Here is a 20662-nt window from a genome sequence, read left to right on the forward strand (position 1 = left end):
ATTTGGGGAAGCATTGGATGCGTGGATTTCCACGGCAACCGTGGGTAAGTCACCTTTTCTTCCCTCAGCTACGCCTTCTACGAAGAAACCCTTTTCTTCATCTGCATCCCAGTTCTTTCAGACCACTAAGACAAAAAAGTCCAAGCATCCAACCACTTTCTTTAGAGGTGGGCGTGCAAAATCCAAAAAGTCTGCACCTGCAGGCTCCCAGGACTAGAAGCCTGCTTCTAGTTCCTCAAAAGCCTCAACATGATGGTGGACCGCACAGCCTGGAGGACGGACTGGTGGGTGCGAGGCTCAGACGTTTCAGCCACATCTGGGTGTCGTCCGGCCTGGATCCCTGGGTACAGGATATTGTGTCCCAGGGGTACAGACTGGAATTTCAAATCAGGCTCCCCAGCTCTACTGACAGACAGGGCTCTCCTACAGGAAGCCATCCAAAAATTGGAAAAGTCAGAGGTCATTGTTCCAGTTCCACCTCATATGCAACACATGGGTTACTATTCAAACCTTTTCGTGGTACCAAAACCGGATGGTTCGGTCAGACCGATTTTACACTTGAAATCGTTAAACCCTTATCTGAGGGAGTTCAAGTTCAAAATGAAGTCTCTGAGAGCGGTGATCTCAGGTCTGGAGGAGGGAGAGTTTCTGGTATCCCTGGATATCAAGGATGCATACCTCCACATTCTGATTTGGCCACCGCACCAGGCTTATCTCAGATTTGCACTGTTAGACAGTCACTATCAGTTTCAGGCACTGCCATTCGGTCTCTCCACGGCACCGAGGGTATTCACCAAGGTGATGGCAGAGATGAAGGTTCTCCTCTGCAGACAGGGAGTGAACATAATTCCATATTTGGACGATCTACTGATAAAGGCATCGACCAGGTAGACGTTGTTGCAGTCCATTGCTCTCACGACTCGTCTGCTCAGGGAACATGGTTGAATCCTGAACTTGCCAAAGTCACATTTGGAGCTGACAAGGAGAGTGTCTTTTCTGGGGATGATCCTCGACACGGAAGTGCAGAGGGTATTTCTACCGGAGGAAAAAGCGTTGGCGATACAAACAATGGTCCGGGATGTCCTGAAGCCAGCCCAGGTATCGGTTCATCAGTGCATTCGCCTTCTGGGGAAGATGGTTGCCTCCTACAAGGCTCTACAATACGGAAGATTTCATGCTCGATCTTTCCAACTGAATCATCTAGACAAGTGGTCGGGTTCTCATATGTATATGCACCTGACGATACATCTGTCACCGAAAGCAAGGATTTCACTCCTCTGGTGGCTGCAAATACCTCACTTTCTGGAGGGCCGCAGGTTCGGGATTCAGGGCTGGTTCCTTCTGAACACAGATGCAAGTCTCCGGGTTTGGGGCGCAGTCACTCAAGGGGAAACCTTCCAAGGAAGGTGGTCAAATCTGGAATCCAGTCTTCCAATAAACATTCTGGAACTAAGCCGTGTACAACGGTCTTCTCCAAGCGGCACATCTTCTGTGAGATCGAGCCATTCCAATACAGTCGGACAATGTAATGACGGTGGCCTACATAAATCGACAGGGCGGAACGAAGAGCAGACCTGTGATGTCAGAGGTAACAAGAATCATCCTCTGGGTGGAAAAACATGTGCTGGTGCTGTCAGCAATTTTCATTCCGGGAGTGGACAACTGGGAAGCGGACTTCCTCAGCAGACACGATCTCCATCCAGGAGAGTGGGGCCTCCATCCATAGGTGTTCACAGAGGTGACAAATCTTTGGGGGTTCCTCAAATAGACATGATGGCATCCCACCTCAACAAGAAGCTTCGGAGTTATTGTTCCAGGTCAAGAGACCCCCAAGCAGTGGCGGTGGACGCCCTCGTGATGCCGTGGGTGTTCCAGTCACTGTACATTTTTCCTCCACTTCCACTCATTCCAAGGATTCTAAAATTCATAAAGAGAACAAGAGTTCAGGCAATCCTCATTGCTCCGAACTGGCCAAGAAGGGCTTGGTACGCGGATCTTCTGGATCTACTGCTAGAAGATCCGAGGCCTCTTCCTCTTCGGGAGGACCTTCTGCAACAGGGGCAGTTCGCTTATCAAGACTTACCACGGCTACGTTTGACGGCATGGAGGTTGAACACCATATATTAGCTCGGAAAGGACATTCCGAACAAGGTTATTCCTACCCTGATACAGGCTAGGAAAGGAGTTACGTCTAAACATTACCATCGCATTTGGAAAAAGGATGTGTCTTGGTGTGAATCCAAGAAGTTTCCTACGGTGAAATTTCAACTGGGACGGTTTCTCCTCTTCCTGCAGCAGGTGTGGATATGGGCCTGCTTTTGGGATCCATAAAGGTCCAGATTTCGGCCTTGTCCATTTTCTTCCAGAAACAACTGGCTTCCCTCCCTGAGGTTCAGCCTTTTTTGAATGGAGTTCTGCACATCCAGCCTCCCTTTGTGCCACCTACGGCACCCTGGGATCTTAACGTGGTATTGCAGTTCCTCCAATCAGATTGGTTCAAACCTCTACAGGAGGTTGAGGTCAAGTTTCTCACGTGGAAGGCTGTCACCTTGTTGGCCTTAGCTTCTGCTAGACGTGTGTCGGAGTTGGAAGTTTTGTCTTGTAAAAGTCCCTACTTGATGAGCTGAGCTTCGGATATGTCAGCAATTCCTTCTAAAGGATGTGTTGGCTTTTCATATTAACCAACCTATTGTGGTGCCAGTTGCTACTGACTTCTCAATTCCATCAAAGTCCTTGGATGTTGTAAGGGCTCTGAAAATGTCCATGAAGAGGACTGCTTGTCACAGAAAATTGGACTCTCTGTTTGTCCTGTATAATCCCAAGAAATTTGGGTGTCCTGCTTCTTAGCAGACAATCTCTCGCTGGATCAGGTTCACTATCCAGCATGCGTATTCTACGGCGGGATTGCCATGTCCAAAATCTGTTAAGGCCCACTCTACTCGTAAAGTGGGTTCTTCCTGGGCGGCTTCCCGGGGTGTCTCGGCTTTACAGCTTTGCCGAGCGGCTACTTGGTCTGGGTCGAACACGTTTGCTAAGTTCTACAGGTTCGATAATTTGACCTCTGAGGACCTTGGGTTTGGTCAATCAGTTCTGCAGGAGCCTCCGCGCTCTCCCTCCCGTTCTGGGAACATTGGTACATCCCCATGGTACTAATGTGGACCACAGCATCCTCTAGGAAGTAAGAGAAAATAGGATTTTAATTTCCTACCGGTAAATCCTTTTCTCGTAGTCTGTAGAGGATGCTGGGCACCCGCCCAGCGCTTCGTGATCCTACAGGGATTATTTAGTTCAGTACTGCTTTGTACTTGGTTAAGTAATATTGTTCAGCCGTTGCTGAGTTTTCAAGCTGGTTAGCTTGGTTTGCCTTGTTTGTGTGAGCTGGTGTGAATCTCGCCACTATCTGTGTAATATCCTTCTCTCGAAGTTGTCCGTCTCCTCAGACACAGTTTCTATACTGAGTCTGGTAGGAGGGGCATAGAGGGAGGAGCCAGCCCACACTATTAAACTCTTAAAGTGCCAGTGGCTCCTAATGTACCCATCTATACCCCATGGTACTAATGTGGACCCCAGCATCCTCTACGGACTACGAGAATAGTATTTACCGGTAGGTAACTAAAATCCTATTTTCAGTGCTGTTGTGTGTATGGAGTGAGGCAGCAGTCACCCACTGTACTATATCTCCCTGTCACCCATGCCTTCCCAGTCACCCACTGTACATTCTCCCTGTCACTCCTGCCTCCCCGGTCACCGACTGTACTATCTCCCTGTCACCACTGCCTTCCCAGTAACCCACTGTACTATCTCCCTTTCCTTCCTGCACCCCGGGTCTCTCACTATACTATCTCCCTGTCCCCCCTTCCTCCTCATTCACCCACTGTAATATCTCCATCACCCCTGCCTCCCCAGTCTCCCACTGTACTATCTCCCTGTCACTCCTGCCTCTCGGGTCACTCACTATACTACCTCCCGGTCACCCCTGCCTCCCGGGTCACCCACTGTTTTATCTCCCTGTCATCCCTGCCTCCCGGGTCACACACTGTACTATCTCCCTGTCACTCCTGCCTCCCAGGTCACCCACTTTACATTCTCCCTGTCACCCCTGCCTCCTAGGTCAGCCACTGTACTATCTCCCTGGTACCCCTGCCTCCCGCTCGCCCACTGTACTATTTCCCTGTCGCATCTGTCTTCCCAGTGACCCACTGTACATTCTCCCTGTCACCCCTGCCTCCTCGGTCACCCACAGTACTATCTCCCTGTCACCCCTGCCTCCCAGGCATGGCCGGACTGGCCATCTGGCACTTCTGGCACATGCCATAAGGGCCGATGGGCAGGTGGGCCGAATCGGTCACTCAGAGAGCTGGGAAGGCCGCACGCAGCGCAGCCTCTGGCTCTCTGGTTCCATGGTCTCCATGGAAATGGGGGCGTGCCGTGAGTCCACGACTCGCGGCGCCCTGCCTCCCCCCAGCAACTGTTGCCATGGTAATGGGGGCGTGCCACGAGTCCACGCCCCCATGACTCGTGGCACGCCCCCATACGTCATGCGGCGCGCCCCCCGTGATGCACGTGCCCTCCCCTTGACGCATGCGCGTTCACAAATGCCAGGGCTGAATCGAGGACCCAGTCTGTTGCTGCTCCCGGGTCACCCACTGTACTATCTACCTGTCACCCCTGCCTCCTCCCTGTCACTCCTGCCTCCCCTGTCACCCTCTGTACTATCTCCATGTCACCCCTGCCTACCCGGTTACCCTCTGTATTGTCTCACTGTCACTCCTGCCTCCCCTGTCACCCTCTGTACTATGTCACTGTCACTCCTGCCTCCCGGGTCTCCCACTGTACAATATCTCCCTGTGACCCCTTCCCAGTCATCCACTGTACATTCTCCCTGTCACCCCTACCTCCCTGGTCACCCACTGTACATTCTCCCTTTCACTCCTGCACCCCGGGTCACTCACTGTACTATCTCCCTGTCCCCCCTGCCTCCTCATTCACCCACTGTAATATCTCCCTGTCATCCCTGCCTCTCTGGTCAACCACTGTACTATCTCCCTGTCACTCCTGCCTCTCGGGTCACTCACTATACTATCTCCCGGTCACTCCTGCCTCCCGAGTCACCCACTGTACTATCTCCCTGTCATCCCGGCCTCCCGGTTCACCCAATGTACTATCTCCCTGTCATCCCGGCCTCCCGGTTCACACACTGTACTATCTCCCTGTCACCCCTGCCTCCCAGGTCACCCACTGTATTATCACCCTGGTACACCTGCTGTTACGCACACCAGTGCTAACAGGAGTATACCGGTGTATGAACAGAGAGGGATGCGAAGCAAACGAACTCACAGACAGTATAACATAACATACACAGGAGGTGATGGAATAACTCATAAACACAAAGTGAACGGGGAAGCCCAAAGGCTCAGGAATTGGGTGTCTCCCTAGTGTCAGGAATGCTCAGATGGAATAGAGCGGACAATGAAGCAAGATGTAGTGATTTAACATGTGGAGCACCCGAAATGATGTTGCTAAGAGCAACAGAAAAAACCCCAAAGGGTTACCAACGGGTGTAGGAATAAACTCCTTGGTCAGAGATAGAAATATAGACACAAGGAGAGTATCCACAATCCTAACCCCCACTTGCAGGGCACAGGTTCAGCTTACTGCCACTAAACTGACACCTGGACGCCCTGCACAGTGAGGGAGGATTAAGCAAGCAGGTCTGAGAGTACAGCCGCAAACCTGCTGGGTTCACAGAATAGCAAAAGAACCCCAGCAGGTTAAACAACTGACTCCAGTCTTACTGCTAGGTCCGGATTGGCAGAATGAAGTACCGAATCCCAAGGCCTATTCGCAGTAAGCAACAAGTAAATACAAAGTCACACAGTACTAGCTAACTCTCTGGAACTGACTAACAAACAAAGATTCAGCAGCATTTGCCTAGCCTGAGAGGTTGGTTTATATAGCAGGTGCTGTCCACGCCCCACTCAGACCTCACAGACTGTGAGCACAAAACCAGCGCCGGATTCCCTGCCGTGCACAGAGCCTGTAACCACTACACAGTAAAAACCCGGACCAGAGTATAAGCTGCGCTCAGGTTACTTCGCTAACACTTGCCTCCCGGTTGCCATGGCGACGTGGCAGCACAGAACAGGAGATCCTAACACCTGCCTCCCGCTCGCCCACTGTACTATTTCCCTGTCACCTCTGCCTCCCCTGTCACCCACTGTACTTTCTCCCCATCACCCCTGTCTCCCAGGTCGCTCAATGTACTATCTCCCTGTCACCCCTGCCTCCCAGGTCACCCACTGTATTATCTTCCTGTCTCCCCAGTCACCCACTGTACTATATCTCCCTGTCACATCTGCCTTCCCAGTGACCCACTGTACATTCTCCCTGTCACCCCTGCCTCCTCGGTCATCCACTGTACTATCTCCCCGTCACCCCTGCCTCCCGGGCTTGGCCGGACTGGCCATCTGGCACTTCTGGCACATGCCATAAGGTCCGATGGGCAGGTGGGCCGAATCGGTCGCTCAGAGAGTTGGGAAGGCCGCGCGCAGCGCAGCCTCCGGCTCCCTGGTTCCATGGTCTCCATGGAAATGGGGGTGTGCCTCAAGTCCACTCCCCCGGACTCGCAGCGTCCTGCCCCCCCAGCAACTGTCACCATGGTAATGGGGACGTGCCACGAGTCCACGCCCCCATGACTCGCGGCATGCCCCCATACATCGTGCAGCGTGCCCACCCCCCCCGTGATGCACGCGCCCTCCCCGTGATGCATGCGCATTCACAAATGCCAGGGCTGAATCGAGGCCCCAGTCCGTTACTGCTCCCGGGTCACCCACTGTACTATCTACCTGTCACCCCTGCCTCCTCCCTGTCACTCCTGCCTCCCCTGTCACCCTCTGTACTATCTCCATGTCACCCCTGCCTACCCGGTCACCCTCTGTATTGTCTCCCTGTCACTCCTGCCTCCCCTGTCACCCTCTGTACTATGTCACTGTCACTCCTGCCTCCTGGGTCACCCACTGTACTAACTCCCTGCCACCACGGTCACCCACTGTACAATATCTCCCTATGACCCCTTCCTAGTCACCCACTGTACATTCTCCCTGTCACCCCTACCTCCCCGGTCACCCACTGTACATTCTTCCTGTCACCCCTGCCTCCCGGGTCACCCACTGTACTATCTCCATTTCACTCCTGCCTCCCCAGGTCACTCACTGTACTATCTCCCTGTCCCCCCTGCCTCCTCATTCACCCACTGTAATATCTCCCTGTCACCCCTGCCTCCCCGGTCACTCACTGTACTATCTCACTGTCACTTCTGCCTCCCGGGTCACCCACTGTACTATCTCCCTGTCACCACGGTCACCCACTGTACAATATCTCCCTGTCACCTCTACCTTCCCGGTCACCCACTGTACATTCTCGCTGTCACCCCTGCCTGCCGGGTCACCCACTGTACTATCTCCATTTCACTCCTGCACCCCAGGTCACTCACTGTACTATCTCCCTGTCCTCTTTGCCTTCTCATTCACCCACTGTACTATCTCCCTGTCACCCCTGCCTCCCCGGTCACCCACTGTACTATCTCCCTGTCACCACTGTCTCCCCGGTCACCCACTGTACTATCTCCCTGTCACCCTTGCCTCTCGGGTCACTCACTATACTACCTCCTGGTTACCCCTGCCTCCTGGGTCACCCACTGTTTTATCTCCCCGTCATCCTTGCCTCCTGGGTCACACACTGTACTATCTCCCGGTCACCCCTGCCTCCTGGGTCACACACTGTACTATCTCCCTGTCACTCCTGCCTCCCCGGTCACCCACTTTACATTCTCCGTGTCACCCCTGCCTCCCAGGTCACCCATTGTACTATCTCCCTGGTACCCCTGCCTCCCGGCTCACCCACTGTACTATTTCCCTGTCACCCCTGCCTTCCCTGTCACCCACTGTACTAGCTCCCTGTCACCCCTGCCTCCCAGGTCACTCACTGTACTATCTCCCTGTCACCCCTGCCTCCCGGGTCACCCACTGTATTATCTCCCTGTTACCCCAGTCACCCACTGTACTATATCTACCTGTCACATCTGCCTTCCCAGTGACCCACTGTACATTCTCCCTGTCACCCCTGCCTCCCCGGTCACCCACTGTACATTCTCCCTGTCACCCCTGCCTCCCGGGTCACCCACGGTACAATTGCCCTGTCACCCCTGCCTCCCTGTCACCCCTGCCTCCCCTGTCACCCCTGCCTCACTGTACTATCTCCCTGTCACCCTACCTCCCGGGTCACCTACTGTATTATCTCCCTGTCGCCCCAGTCACCCACTGTACTATATCTCCCTGTCACCCCTGCCTTCCCAGTGACCCACTGTACTATCTCCCTGTCACTCCTGCCTCCCTGGACACCCACTGTACATTCTCCCTGTCACCTCTGCCTACCTGGTCACACACTGTACTACCTCCCTGTTACCCCTGCCTCCCGGGTCACACACTTTACTATCTCCTTGTCACTCCTGCCTCCCGGGTCACTCACTGTACTATCTCCCTGTCACTCCTGCCTCCCTGGACACCCACTGTACATTCTCCCTGTCACCTCTGCCTACCTGGTCACACACTGTACTACCTCCCTGTTACCCCTGCCTCCCGGGTCACACACTTTACTATTTCCCTGTCACCCCTGCCTTCCCTGTCACCCACTGTACTAGCTCCCTGTCACCCCTGCCTCCCAGGTCACTCACTGTACTATCTCCCTGTCACCCCTGCCTCCCGGGTCACCCACTGTATTATCTCCCTGTTACCCCAGTCACCCACTGTACTATATCTACCTGTCACATCTGCCTTCCCAGTGACCCACTGTACATTCTCCCTGTCACCCCTGCCTCCCCGGTCACCCACTGTACATTCTCCCTGTCACCCCTGCCTCCCGGGTCACCCACGGTACAATTGCCCTGTCACCCCTGCCTCCCTGTCACCCCTGCCTCCCCTGTCACCCCTGCCTCACTGTACTATCTCCCTGTCACCCTACCTCCCGGGTCACCTACTGTATTATCTCCCTGTCGCCCCAGTCACCCACTGTACTATATCTCCCTGTCACCCCTGCCTTCCCAGTGACCCACTGTACTATCTCCCTGTCACTCCTGCCTCCCTGGACACCCACTGTACATTCTCCCTGTCACCTCTGCCTACCTGGTCACACACTGTACTACCTCCCTGTTACCCCTGCCTCCCGGGTCACACACTTTACTATCTCCTTGTCACTCCTGCCTCCCGGGTCACTCACTGTACTATCTCCCTGTCACTCCTGCCTCCCTGGACACCCACTGTACATTCTCCCTGTCACCTCTGCCTACCTGGTCACACACTGTACTACCTCCCTGTTACCCCTGCCTCCCGGGTCACACACTTTACTATCTCCTTGTCACTCCTGCCTCCCGGGTCACTCACTGTACTATCTTCCTGTCACTTCTGCTTCCCCGGTCACCCACTGTACTATCTCCCTGTCACCCCAGTCACCCACTGTACTATCTCCCTGTCACCCCAGTCACCCACTGTACTATATATTTCTGTCACCCCTGCCTTCCCAGTCCCCCACTGTACATTCTCCCTGTCACCCCTGCCTCTCCAGTCACCCACTGTACATTCTCCCTGTCACCCCTGCCTCTCAGGTCACACACTGTACTATCTCCCTGACAGCCCTGCCTCCCAAGTCACCCACTGTAAGTGAAAAAAAGTGGCTTTCAACAGCATGCCAAATCTTCACTGGATAAGCGTGCGATGCTGTCATAGTATTCTTCCGTGCTTAAATTAGTGAACTGATGACAGTGAATAAACGTACCCCACTCACTCAATAATGATGTTGAATAATCCTATAAAGGTATCCTTTGGTGAAGAGAAGAAAGCGTACCACACTCACAATGTCGAAGGTAAACTGAAGCTCATCAAGGTATCTTTATCTGAAGGGATCCTGTGGTATTCTCACAACCAAACCTGATGCAATTGCTCCATGTGGATCCCAGAAAGGAAATAAAATGTCCAATGTGTAGTACTGATTTAAACAATTGGCACAATAGTGTAACAGCCATTGAGACACGTACTTATAAATCATAAATATGCATTCTTAGAGAAGGTATATATGCGTACCAAACTCACTTTAAAGGTAAAGATATAATTCACATAAAGGTATCTTTGAATGCTCTCAAATGCATAGGATAATGGGGGTCATTCCGAGTTAATTGCTAGCTGCATTTGTTCGCAGCGCAGCGATCAGGCTAAAAAAATGGCAGTTCTGCGCATGAGTATGCGGCGCAATGCGCAAGCACAACGTAAGGGCACAACAAACGATGTAGTTTTGCACAGGGTCTAGCGAGGCATTTCAGTCGCACTGCTTGCCGCAGAATGATTGACATGAAGTGGGCGTTTCTGGCTGGCAACTGACCGTTTTCAGGGAGTGTGCGGAAAAACGCAGGCGCGCCAGGAAAAACGCAGGCGTGGCTGGGCGAACGCTGGACGGGTTTGTGACGTCAAATCTGCAACTGAACAGTCTGAAGTGATCGCAAGCGCTGAGTAGGTTTTGAGCTACTCTGAAATGACACAAAAAAATTTGTAGCCGCTCTGCGATACACTCCCAGTGGTCGGCGGCATAGCATTTGCACGGCTGCTAAAAACTGCTAGCGAGCGATCAACTCAGAATGACCTCCAATATACGTACCCAACTCACAATATCAGTGGAGATTATCCAGGCACATAAAGGTATTTTTCTTTTTCGATCTTCATACAAAAAACTTATGTACAGAGATTAATGAAATCCGAAAATATGTATTGTACAAAAAAAAAAAAAACGGAAGGGGCAAAGACATTTAAAACATAAAAAATTTATAATTTCAAAAAGCATAAAATAAAACATAAAAAGTAATGTATATGTGCACACACCACCGGTGATAACCTCTACGGTATCTCTCTATGCAAGATGGAAAACAATAGAGATTACCTGATCCGGAGGTAGCGATGTTAATAGGTGGTGTGGTTTGAACAAAAAGAGAAGAAAAACGTTGGCTGTCCACACTCTTTCTGTCGATGCATTTTCGGTCAAATGGTGACCTTTTTCAAGACAACCCTATGTCCCGGTCACCTCTGCCTCCCCGGTCACCCACTGTACTATCTACCTGTCCCCCCTGCCTTCCGGGTCACCCATTGTACTATCTACCTGTCACCCCAGTCACCCACTGTACTATATCTCCCTGTCACCCCTGCCTCCCGGGTCACACACTGTACTATATCCCTGTCACCCCTGCCTCCCCAGTCACTCACTGTACTATCTCCCTGTCACCCCTGCCTTCCCGTTCACCCACTGTACTATCTCCCTGTCACCCCAGTCACCCATTGTACTATATCTCCCTGTCACCCCTGCCTTCCCAGTCACCCACTGTACTACCTGTCACCCACTATATCCCTGTGTGGCCATGCCCCTATCTTGTCAGATCACACCCCTTTTTGCAGTACGTGCTGCTGTTCCTATATAAAGCTTATTCCATCAAGGGCGCCAAAATCTCAGTTCACTATATTCTCTCTCTCTATGGCCCTCATTCCGAGTTGATTGCTCGCTAGCTACTTTTTGCAGCCGTGCAAATGTATAGTCGCCGCCCACGGGGGAGAGTTATTTTGCTTTGCAAGAGTGCGATTGCATGTGCAACCGAGCGAGACGAAAAAAAGTATTTTGCAGTGTCTGAGTAGATCTGGACTTACTCAGCCCTTGCGATCACTTCAGCCTGTCCAGTCCCGGAATTGACGTCAGACACCCGCCCTGCAAATGCCTGGACACGCCTGCATTTTCCCTACCACTCCCAGAAAACAGTCAGTTGACACCCATAAACTCCTTTTTCCTGTCAATCTCCTTGCGCTCGGTTGTGCGAATGGATTAGTTGTTAGAAGCATTGCACAGCAACGATGCTGTTTATACTAGAGAGGAGCGGGTTCGGTTCTTAGAGAACCGAACCATACCGAACCTCATGCTCTGAGCCCGGTTCCGAGCCCGGCTTGGGTTTTCCCGCCTGACTCGGAAACCCGAACGAGGCAAAATGTCATCATCCCGCTGTCGGATTCTCGCGGGATTTGGATTCCATATAAGGAGCCGCGCGTTGCGGCCATTTTCACTCCGTGTCTCCGTCCTCAGTGTCTGTGTGGGGGTGGGATAATGGGGTTGCGAGTCTTGTGCTGTGTTGTGCTGCTCAGTCCAGTCCAGTGTAGTCAGTGCATTGTGCTGCATCAGTCCAGCCAGTCACAGTGTTGGTGTCCTCTGCTGCTATATGTCCCCAGTGCTGCTGGCTGCTGTATAAGTCCCTTGCAGTTTTACTGTGTTGTCTTGCATCAGACCAGGGGTAGTGTCTCTCTTGTGCAGCATCAGTCCAGTGACCAGTCATAGTGGTGGTGTCCTCTGCTGCCATATATCCAGTGTAGCTGTATAAGTCCCTTTCAGTGGTGCTGTGTTGTCCTGCATTAGACCAGGGGAAGTCTGTTGTGCATCAGTCCAGTGACCAGTCACAGTGGTGGTGTCCTCTGTTGCCATATATCCAGTGTTACTGCCGTATAATTCCTGTGATATTGCCGTATAATTCCCGTGATACTGGCGTATAATTCCTGTGACATTGCCGTATAATTCTCGGAATACTGGCATATAATTCCTGTGACATTGCCATATAATTCTCGGAATACTGGCGTATAATTCCTATGATTTGCCGTATAATTCTCGGAATACTGGCGTGTAATTCCTATGATATTGCCGTATAATTCCTGTGACATTACTGTATAATTCTCGGAATACTGGCATATAATTCCTGTGACATTGCCGTATAATTCTCGGAATACTGGCGTATAATCCTATGATATTGCCGTATAATTCCTGTGACATTGCTGTATAATTCACGGAATACTGACGTATAATTCCTGTGACATTGCCGTATAATTCTCGGAATACTGGAATATAATTCCTGTGACATTGCCGTATAATTCTCGGAATACTGGCGTATAATTCCTGTGATATTGCCGTATAATTGCTGTGACATTGCCGTATAATTCCAGTTATCCTGCCGTATAATTCCATATAAATCTATATTATTCCGTATAACTCCAGTCCAGTGGTGCTGCCATATAAGTTCAGTGGTGCTGTCCTGTGCTGTATATAATTTACTACAAATAAAGGGGTTATTAATATTGAATCCAATTTTTTTTTACAGGGTTTGCCCTGTGAGGTGTAGGGGTACGCTCTCTTGTGCCGCATATTGTGTTATATAATGCCAGAAAAATAATGGAGAACAAACATTTGGAGGATAAAATAGGGAAAGATCAAGAACCACTTCCTCCTAGTGCTGAAGCTGCTGCCACTAGCCATGACATAGACGATGAAATGCCATCAACGTCGTCTGCCGAGGCCAATGCCCATTGTGATAGTAGAGGGCATGTAAAATCCATAAAGAAAAAAATAAGAATTTACTCACCGGTAATTCTATTTCTCGTAGTCCGTAGTGGATGCTGGGTACTCCGTAAGGACCATGGGTATAGACGGGCTCCGCAGGAGACTGGGCACTCTTAAAAGAAAGATTAGGTACTATATCTGGTGTGCACTGGCTCCTCCCTCTATGCCCCTCCTCCAGACCTCAGTTAGGGAAACTGTGCCCGGAAGAGCTGACATTACTAGGAAAGGATTTGGAATCCAGGGTAAGACTCATACCAGCCACACCAATCACACCGTACAACTCGTGATAACTATACCCAGTTAACAGTATGAACAATAACTGAGCCTCTCTCGACAGATGGCTCATACAATAACCCTTTAGTAAAGCAATAACCACATACATGTATTGCAGAGAGTCCGCACTTGGGACGGGCTCCCAGCATCCACTACGGACTACGAGAAATAGAATTACCGGTGAGTAAATTCTTATTTTCTCTGACGTCCTAGTGGATGCTGGGTACTCCGTAAGGACCATGGGGATTATACCAAAGCTCCCAAACGGGCGGGAGAGTGCGGATGACTCTGCAGCACCGAATGAGCAAACTCAAGGTCCTCCTCAGCCAGGGTATCAAACTTGTAGAATTTTGCAAAAGTGTTTGAACCCGACCAAGTAGCAGCTCGGCAAAGTTGTAAAGCCGAGACCCCTCGGGCAGCCGCCCAAGAAGAGCCCACCTTCCTCGTGGAATGGGCTTTTACTAATTTAGGATGCGGCAGTCCAGCCACAGAATGTGCAAGCTGAATCGTGCTACAGATCCAACGAGCAATAGTCTGCTTTGAAGCAGGAGCATCCAGCTTGTTGGGTGCATGCAGGATAAATAGCGAGTCAGTTTTTCTGACTCTAGCCGTCCTGGAAACATAAAGTTTCAGGGCCCGGACTACGTCCAGCAACTTGGAGTCCTCCAAGTCCCTAGTAGCCGCAGGCACCACAATAGGTTGGTTCAAATGAAACGATGATACCACCTTAGGGAGAAATTGGGGACGAGTCCTCCATTCTGCCCTTTCCATATGGAAGATCAGATATGGGCTTTTACATGACAAAGCCGCCAATTCTGACACACGCCTAGTCCAAGCTAAGGCCAAAAGCATGACCACTTTCCGCGTGAGATATTTTAGCTCCACGGTCTTAAGTGGCTCAAACCAGTGGGATTTTAGGAATCAAACACACGTTAAGATCCCAAGGTGCCACTGGAGGCACAAAAGGGGCTGAATATGCAGCACCCCTGTAACAACGTCCGAACTTCAGGCAGTGAAGCCAGTTCTTTTTGAGAGAAAAAGGGATAGGGCCGAAATCTTGGCCTTTATGGATCCTAATTTTAGGCCCATAGTCACTCCTGACTGTAGGAAGTGCAGGAATCGACCCCCCTGGAATTCCTCTGTAGGGCCTTCCCGGCCACACACCAAGCAACCTATTTTCGCCATATACAGTGAAAAAGTCTTGCTGTCACGTCTTTCCTAGCCTTTATCAGCGTAGGAATAACTGCATCCGGAATGCCCTTTTCCGCTAGGATCCGGCGTTCAACCGCCATGCCGTCCAACCGCCATGCCGTCCAACGCAGCCGCGGTAAGTCTTGGATCAGACAGGGTCCCTGTTGCAACATGTCCTGACTGAGAGGCAGAGGCCATGGGTCCTCTGAGAGCATTTCTTGCAGTTCCGGGTACCGAGTCCTTCTTGGCCAATCCGGAGCAAAGAATATTGTTCACACTCCTCCGTTTATTACAATTCTCAGCCCTTGGGTCTGAGAGGAAGAGGAGGGAATATATAGACCGACTGGAACACCCACAGTGTTACTAGTGCGACCACAGCTATCGCCTGAGAGTCCCTTGACCCAGCGTAAAACCTTTTTTATCTTTTTATTGAGATGGGACGCCATGTAGTCCACCTGAGGCAGTTTCCATCAATTTGCAAAACTGCGTGAAGACTTCCTGATGAAGTCACCACTTTCCCGGGTGGAGGTCGTGTCCACTCCCGGAATGAACACTGCTGACAGTGCGCTTACTTGATTCTCCGCCCAGCAAAGAATTCTGGTGGCTTCTACCCTCGCCACCCTGCTCCTTGTGCCGCCCTGGCGGTTTACATGAGCCCCTGCGGTCTGACTGGATCAGAACCGGTTGGTCGCGAAGCAGGAACTCCGCTTAGTTCCAGGATATTGATGTGAAGGCAAGTCTGTTGGCTTGACCACAAACCTTGGAATTTTCTTCCCTGTGTAACTGCCCCCCACCCTCGGAGGCTTGCATCCGTGGTCACCAGGACCCAGTCCTGAATGCCGAATCTGCGGCCCTCGAGAAGGTGAGCACTCCGCAGCCACCACAGGAGAGACACCCTGGCCCTGGGGGATAGGGTGATTAACCGATGCATCTGAAGATGTGATCCGGACCACTTGTCCAGTAAGTTCCATTGTCCTTGCATGGAACCAGCCGAAGGGGATGGCCTCGTATGATGCCATGATCCTTCCCAGGACTCGAGTGCAGTGATGCACTGACACCTGTTTTGGTTTTCAATGGATTCCTGACCAGTGTCAAGAGCTCCTGAGCTCTCTCTATCGGGAGATAAACCCTCTTCTTGTCTGTGTCTAGGATCATGCCTAGGCGAGGCAGATGAGCTGTAGGAACCAACTGCGACTTCGGAATATATAGAATCCAGTCGTGTTGCCGTTTCACTTCCAGAGAAGGTGATACGCTGTCCAGCAACTGCTCTCTTGATCTCGCTTTTATGAGGAGATCATCCAAGTATGTGATAATAGTGACACCTTGCTTCCGCAGGAGCACCATCATATCCGCCATTACCTTGGTGAAATTGGTAATGACAATCCCGTACCGCAATTCTGAGGTACGCCTGATGAGTTGGATAAATGGGGACACGAAGGTATGCATCCCTTATGTCCCGATTCATTTCAGGCTTGCAATGACCGCTCTTAGCGATTCCATCTTGAACCTGAACCTTTTCAGGTATATGTTCAGGGATTTTAATTAGAGATGAGCGCCTGAAATTTTTCGGGTTTTGTGTTTTGGTTTTGGGTTCGGTTCCGCGGCCGTGTTTTGGGTTCGAACGCGTTTTGGCAAAACCTCACCGAATTTTTTTTGTCGGATTCGGGTGTGTTTTGGATTCGGGTGTTTTTTTCAAAAAACACTAAAAAACAGCTTAAATCATAGAATTTGGGGGTCATTTTGATCCCAAAGTATTATTAACCTCAAAAACCATAATTTACACTCATTTTCAGTCTATTCTGAATACCTCACACCTCACAATATTATTTTTAGTCCTAAAATTTGCACCGAGGTCGCTGTGTGAGTAAGATAAGCGACCCTAGTGGCCGACACAAACACCGGGCCCATCTAGGAGTGGCACTGCAGTGTCACGCAGGATGTCCCTTCCAAAAAACCCTCCCCAAACAGCACATGACGCAAAGAAAAAAAGAGGCGCAATGAGGTAGCTGTGTGAGTAAGATTAGCGACCCTAGTGGCCGACACAAACACCGGGCCCATCTAGGAGTGGCACTGCAGTGTCACGCAGGATGTCCCTTCCAAAAAACCCTCCCCAAACAGCACATGACGCAAAGAAAAAAAGAGGCGCAATGAGGTAGCTGTGTGAGTAAGATTAGCGACCCTAGTGGCCGACACAAACACCGGGCCCATCTAGGAGTGGCACTGCAGTGTCACGCAGGATGTCCCTTCCAAAAAACCCTCCCCAAACAGCACATGACGCAAAGAAAAAAAGAGGCGCAATGAGGTAGCTGACTGTGTGAGTAAGATTAGCGACCCTAGTGGCCGACACAAACACCGGGCCCATCTAGGAGTGGCACTGCAGTGTCACGCAGGATGTCCCTTCCAAAAAACCCTCCCCAATCAGCACATGATGCAAAGAAATAGAAAAGAAAAAAGAGGTGCAAGATGGAATTGTCCTTGGGCCCTCCCACCCACCCTTATGTTGTATAAACAAAACAGGACATGCACACTTTAACCAACCCATCATTTCAGTGACAGGGTCTGCCACACGACTGTGACTGATATGACGGGTTGGTTTGGACCCCCCCCAAAAAAGAAGCAATTAATCTCTCCTTGCACAAACTGGCTCTACAGAGGCAAGATGTCCACCTCATCTTCACCCTCCGATATATCACCGTGTACATCCCCCTCCTCACAGATTATCAATTCGTCCCCACTGGAATCCACCATCTCAGCTCCCTGTGTACTTTGTGGAGGCAATTGCTGCTGGTCAATGTCTCCGCGGAGGAATTGATTATAATTCATTTTAATGAACATCATCTTCTCCACATTTTCTGGATGTAACCTCGTACGCCGATTGCTGACAAGGTGAGCGGCGGCACTAAACACTCTTTCGGAGTACACACTTGTGGGAGGGCAACTTAGGTAGAATAAAGCCAGTTTGTGCAAGGGCCTCCAAATTGCCTCTTTTTCCTGCCAGTATAAGTACGGACTGTGTGACGTGCCTACTTGGATGCGGTCACTCATATAATCCTCCACCATTCTATCAATGTTGAGAGAATCATATGCAGTGACAGTAGACGACATGTCCGTAATCGTTGTCAGGTCCTTCAGTCCGGACCAGATGTCAGCATCAGCAGTCGCTCCAGACTGCCCTGCATCACCGCCAGCGGGTGGGCTCGGAATTCTGAGCCTTTTCCTCGCACCCCCAGTTGCGGGAGAATGTGAAGGAGGAGATGTTGACAGGTCGCGTTCCGCTTGACTTGACAATTTTGTCACCAGCAGGTCTTTCAACCCCAGCAGACCTGTGTCTGCCGGAAAGAGAGATCCAAGGTAGGCTTTAAATCTAGGATCGAGCACGGTGGCCAAAATGTAGTGCTCTGATTTCAACAGATTGACCACCCGTGAATCCTTGTTAAGCGAATTAAGGGCTGCATCCACAAGTCCCACATGCCTAGCGGAATCGCTCCCTTTTAGCTCCTTCTTCAATGCCTCCAGCTTCTTCTGCAAAAGCCTGATGAGGGGAATGACCTGACTCAGGCTGGCAGTGTCTGAACTGACTTCACGTGTGGCAAGTTCAAAGGGCATCAGAACCTTGCACAACGTTGAAATCATTCTCCACTGCGCCTGAGACAGGTGCATTCCACCTACTATATCGTGCTCAATTGTATAGGCTTGAATGGCCTTTTGCTGCTCCTCCAACCTCTGAAGCATATAGAGGGTTGAATTCCACCTCGTTACCACTTCTTGCTTCAGATGATGGCAGGGCAGGTTCAGTAGTTTTTGGTGGTGCTCCAGTCTTCTGTACGTGGTGCCTGTACGCCGAAAGTGTCCCGCAATTCTTCTGGCCACCGACAGCATCTCTTGCACGCCCCTGTCGTTTTTTAAAAAATTCTGCACCACCAAATTCAAGGTATGTGCAAAACATGGGACGTGCTGGAATTTGCCCATATTTAATGCACACACAATATTGCTGGCGTTGTCCGATGCCACAAATCCACAGGAGAGTCCAATTGGGGTAAGCCATTCCGCGATGATCTTCCTCAGTTGCCGTAAGAGGTTTTCAGCTGTGTGCGTATTCTGGAAAGCGGTGATACAAAGCGTAGCCTGCCTAGGAAAGAGTTGGCGTTTGCGAGATGCTGCTACTGGTGCCGCCGCTGCTGTTCTTGCGGCGGGAGTCCATACATCTACCCAATGGGCTGTCACAGTCATATAGTCCTGACCCTGCCCTGCTCCACTTGTCCACATGTCCGTGGTTAAGTGGACATTGGGTACAACTGCATTTTTTAGGACACTGGTGAGTCTTTTTCTGACGTCCGTGTACATTCTCGGTATCGCCTGCCTAGAGAAGTGGAACCTAGATGGTATTTGGTAACGGGGGCACACTGCCTCAATAAATTGTCTAGTTCCCTGTGAACTAACGGCGGATACCGGACGCACGTCTAACACCAACATAGTTGTCAAGGACTCAGTTATCCGCTTTGCAGTAGGATGACTGCTGTGATATTTCATCTTCCTCGCAAAGGACTGTTGAACAGTCAATTGCTTACTGGAAGTAGTACAAGTGGGCTTACGACTTCCCCTCTGGGATGACCATCGACTCCCAGCGGCAACAACAGCAGCGCCAGCAGCAGTAGGCGTTACACGCAAGGATGCATCGGAGGAATCCCAGGCAGGAGAGGACTCGTCAGAATTGCCAGTGACATGGCCTGCAGGACTATTGGCATTCCTGGGGAAGGAGGAAATTGACACTGAGGGAGTTGGTGGGGTGGTTTGCGTGAGCTTGGTTACAAGAGGAAGGGATTTACTGGTCAGTGGACTGCTTCCGCTGTCACCCAAAGTTTTTGAACTTGTCACTGACTTATTATGAATGCGCTGCAGGTGACGTATAAGGGAGGATGTTCCGAGGTGGTTAACGTCCTTACCCCTACTTATTACAGCTTGACAAAGGGAACACACGGCTTGACACCTGTTGTCCGCATTTCTGGTGAAATACCTCCACACCGAAGAGCTGATTTTTTTGGTATTTTCACCTGGCATGTCAACGGCCATATTCCTCCCACGGACAACAGGTGTCTCCCCGGGTGCCTGACTTAAACAAACCACCTCACCATCAGAATCCTCCTGGTCAATTTCCTCCCCAGCGCCAGCAACACCCATATCCTCCTCATCCTGGTGTACTTCAACACTGACATCTTCAATCTGACTATCAGGAACTGGACTGCGGGTGCTCCTTCCAGCACTTGCAGGGGGCGTGCAAATGGTGGAAGGCGCATGCTCTTCACGTCCAGTGTTGGGAAGGTCAGGCATCGCAACCGACACAATTGGACTCTCCTTGTGGATTTGGGATTTCGAAGAATGCACAGTTCTTTGCTGTGCTGCTTTTGCCAGCTTGAGTCTTTTAATTTTTCTAGCGAGAAGCTGAGTGCTTCCATCCTCATGTGAAGCTGAACCACTAGCCATGAACATAGGCCAGGGCCTCAGCCGTTCCTTGCCACTCCGTGTGGTAAATGGCATATTGGCAAGTTTACGCTTCTCCTCCGACAATTTTATTTTAGGTTTTGGAGTCCTTTTTTTACTGATATTTGGTGTTTTGGATTTGACATGCTCTGTACTATGACATTGGGCATCGGCCTTGGCAGACGACGTTGCTGGCATTTCATCGTCTCGGCCATGACTAGTGGCAGCAGCTTCAGCACGAGGTGGAAGTGGATCTTGA

Source organism: Pseudophryne corroboree, chromosome 8 (genome assembly GCF_028390025.1).
Source record: "Pseudophryne corroboree isolate aPseCor3 chromosome 8, aPseCor3.hap2, whole genome shotgun sequence".
Taxonomy (NCBI): domain Eukaryota; kingdom Metazoa; phylum Chordata; class Amphibia; order Anura; family Myobatrachidae; genus Pseudophryne; species Pseudophryne corroboree.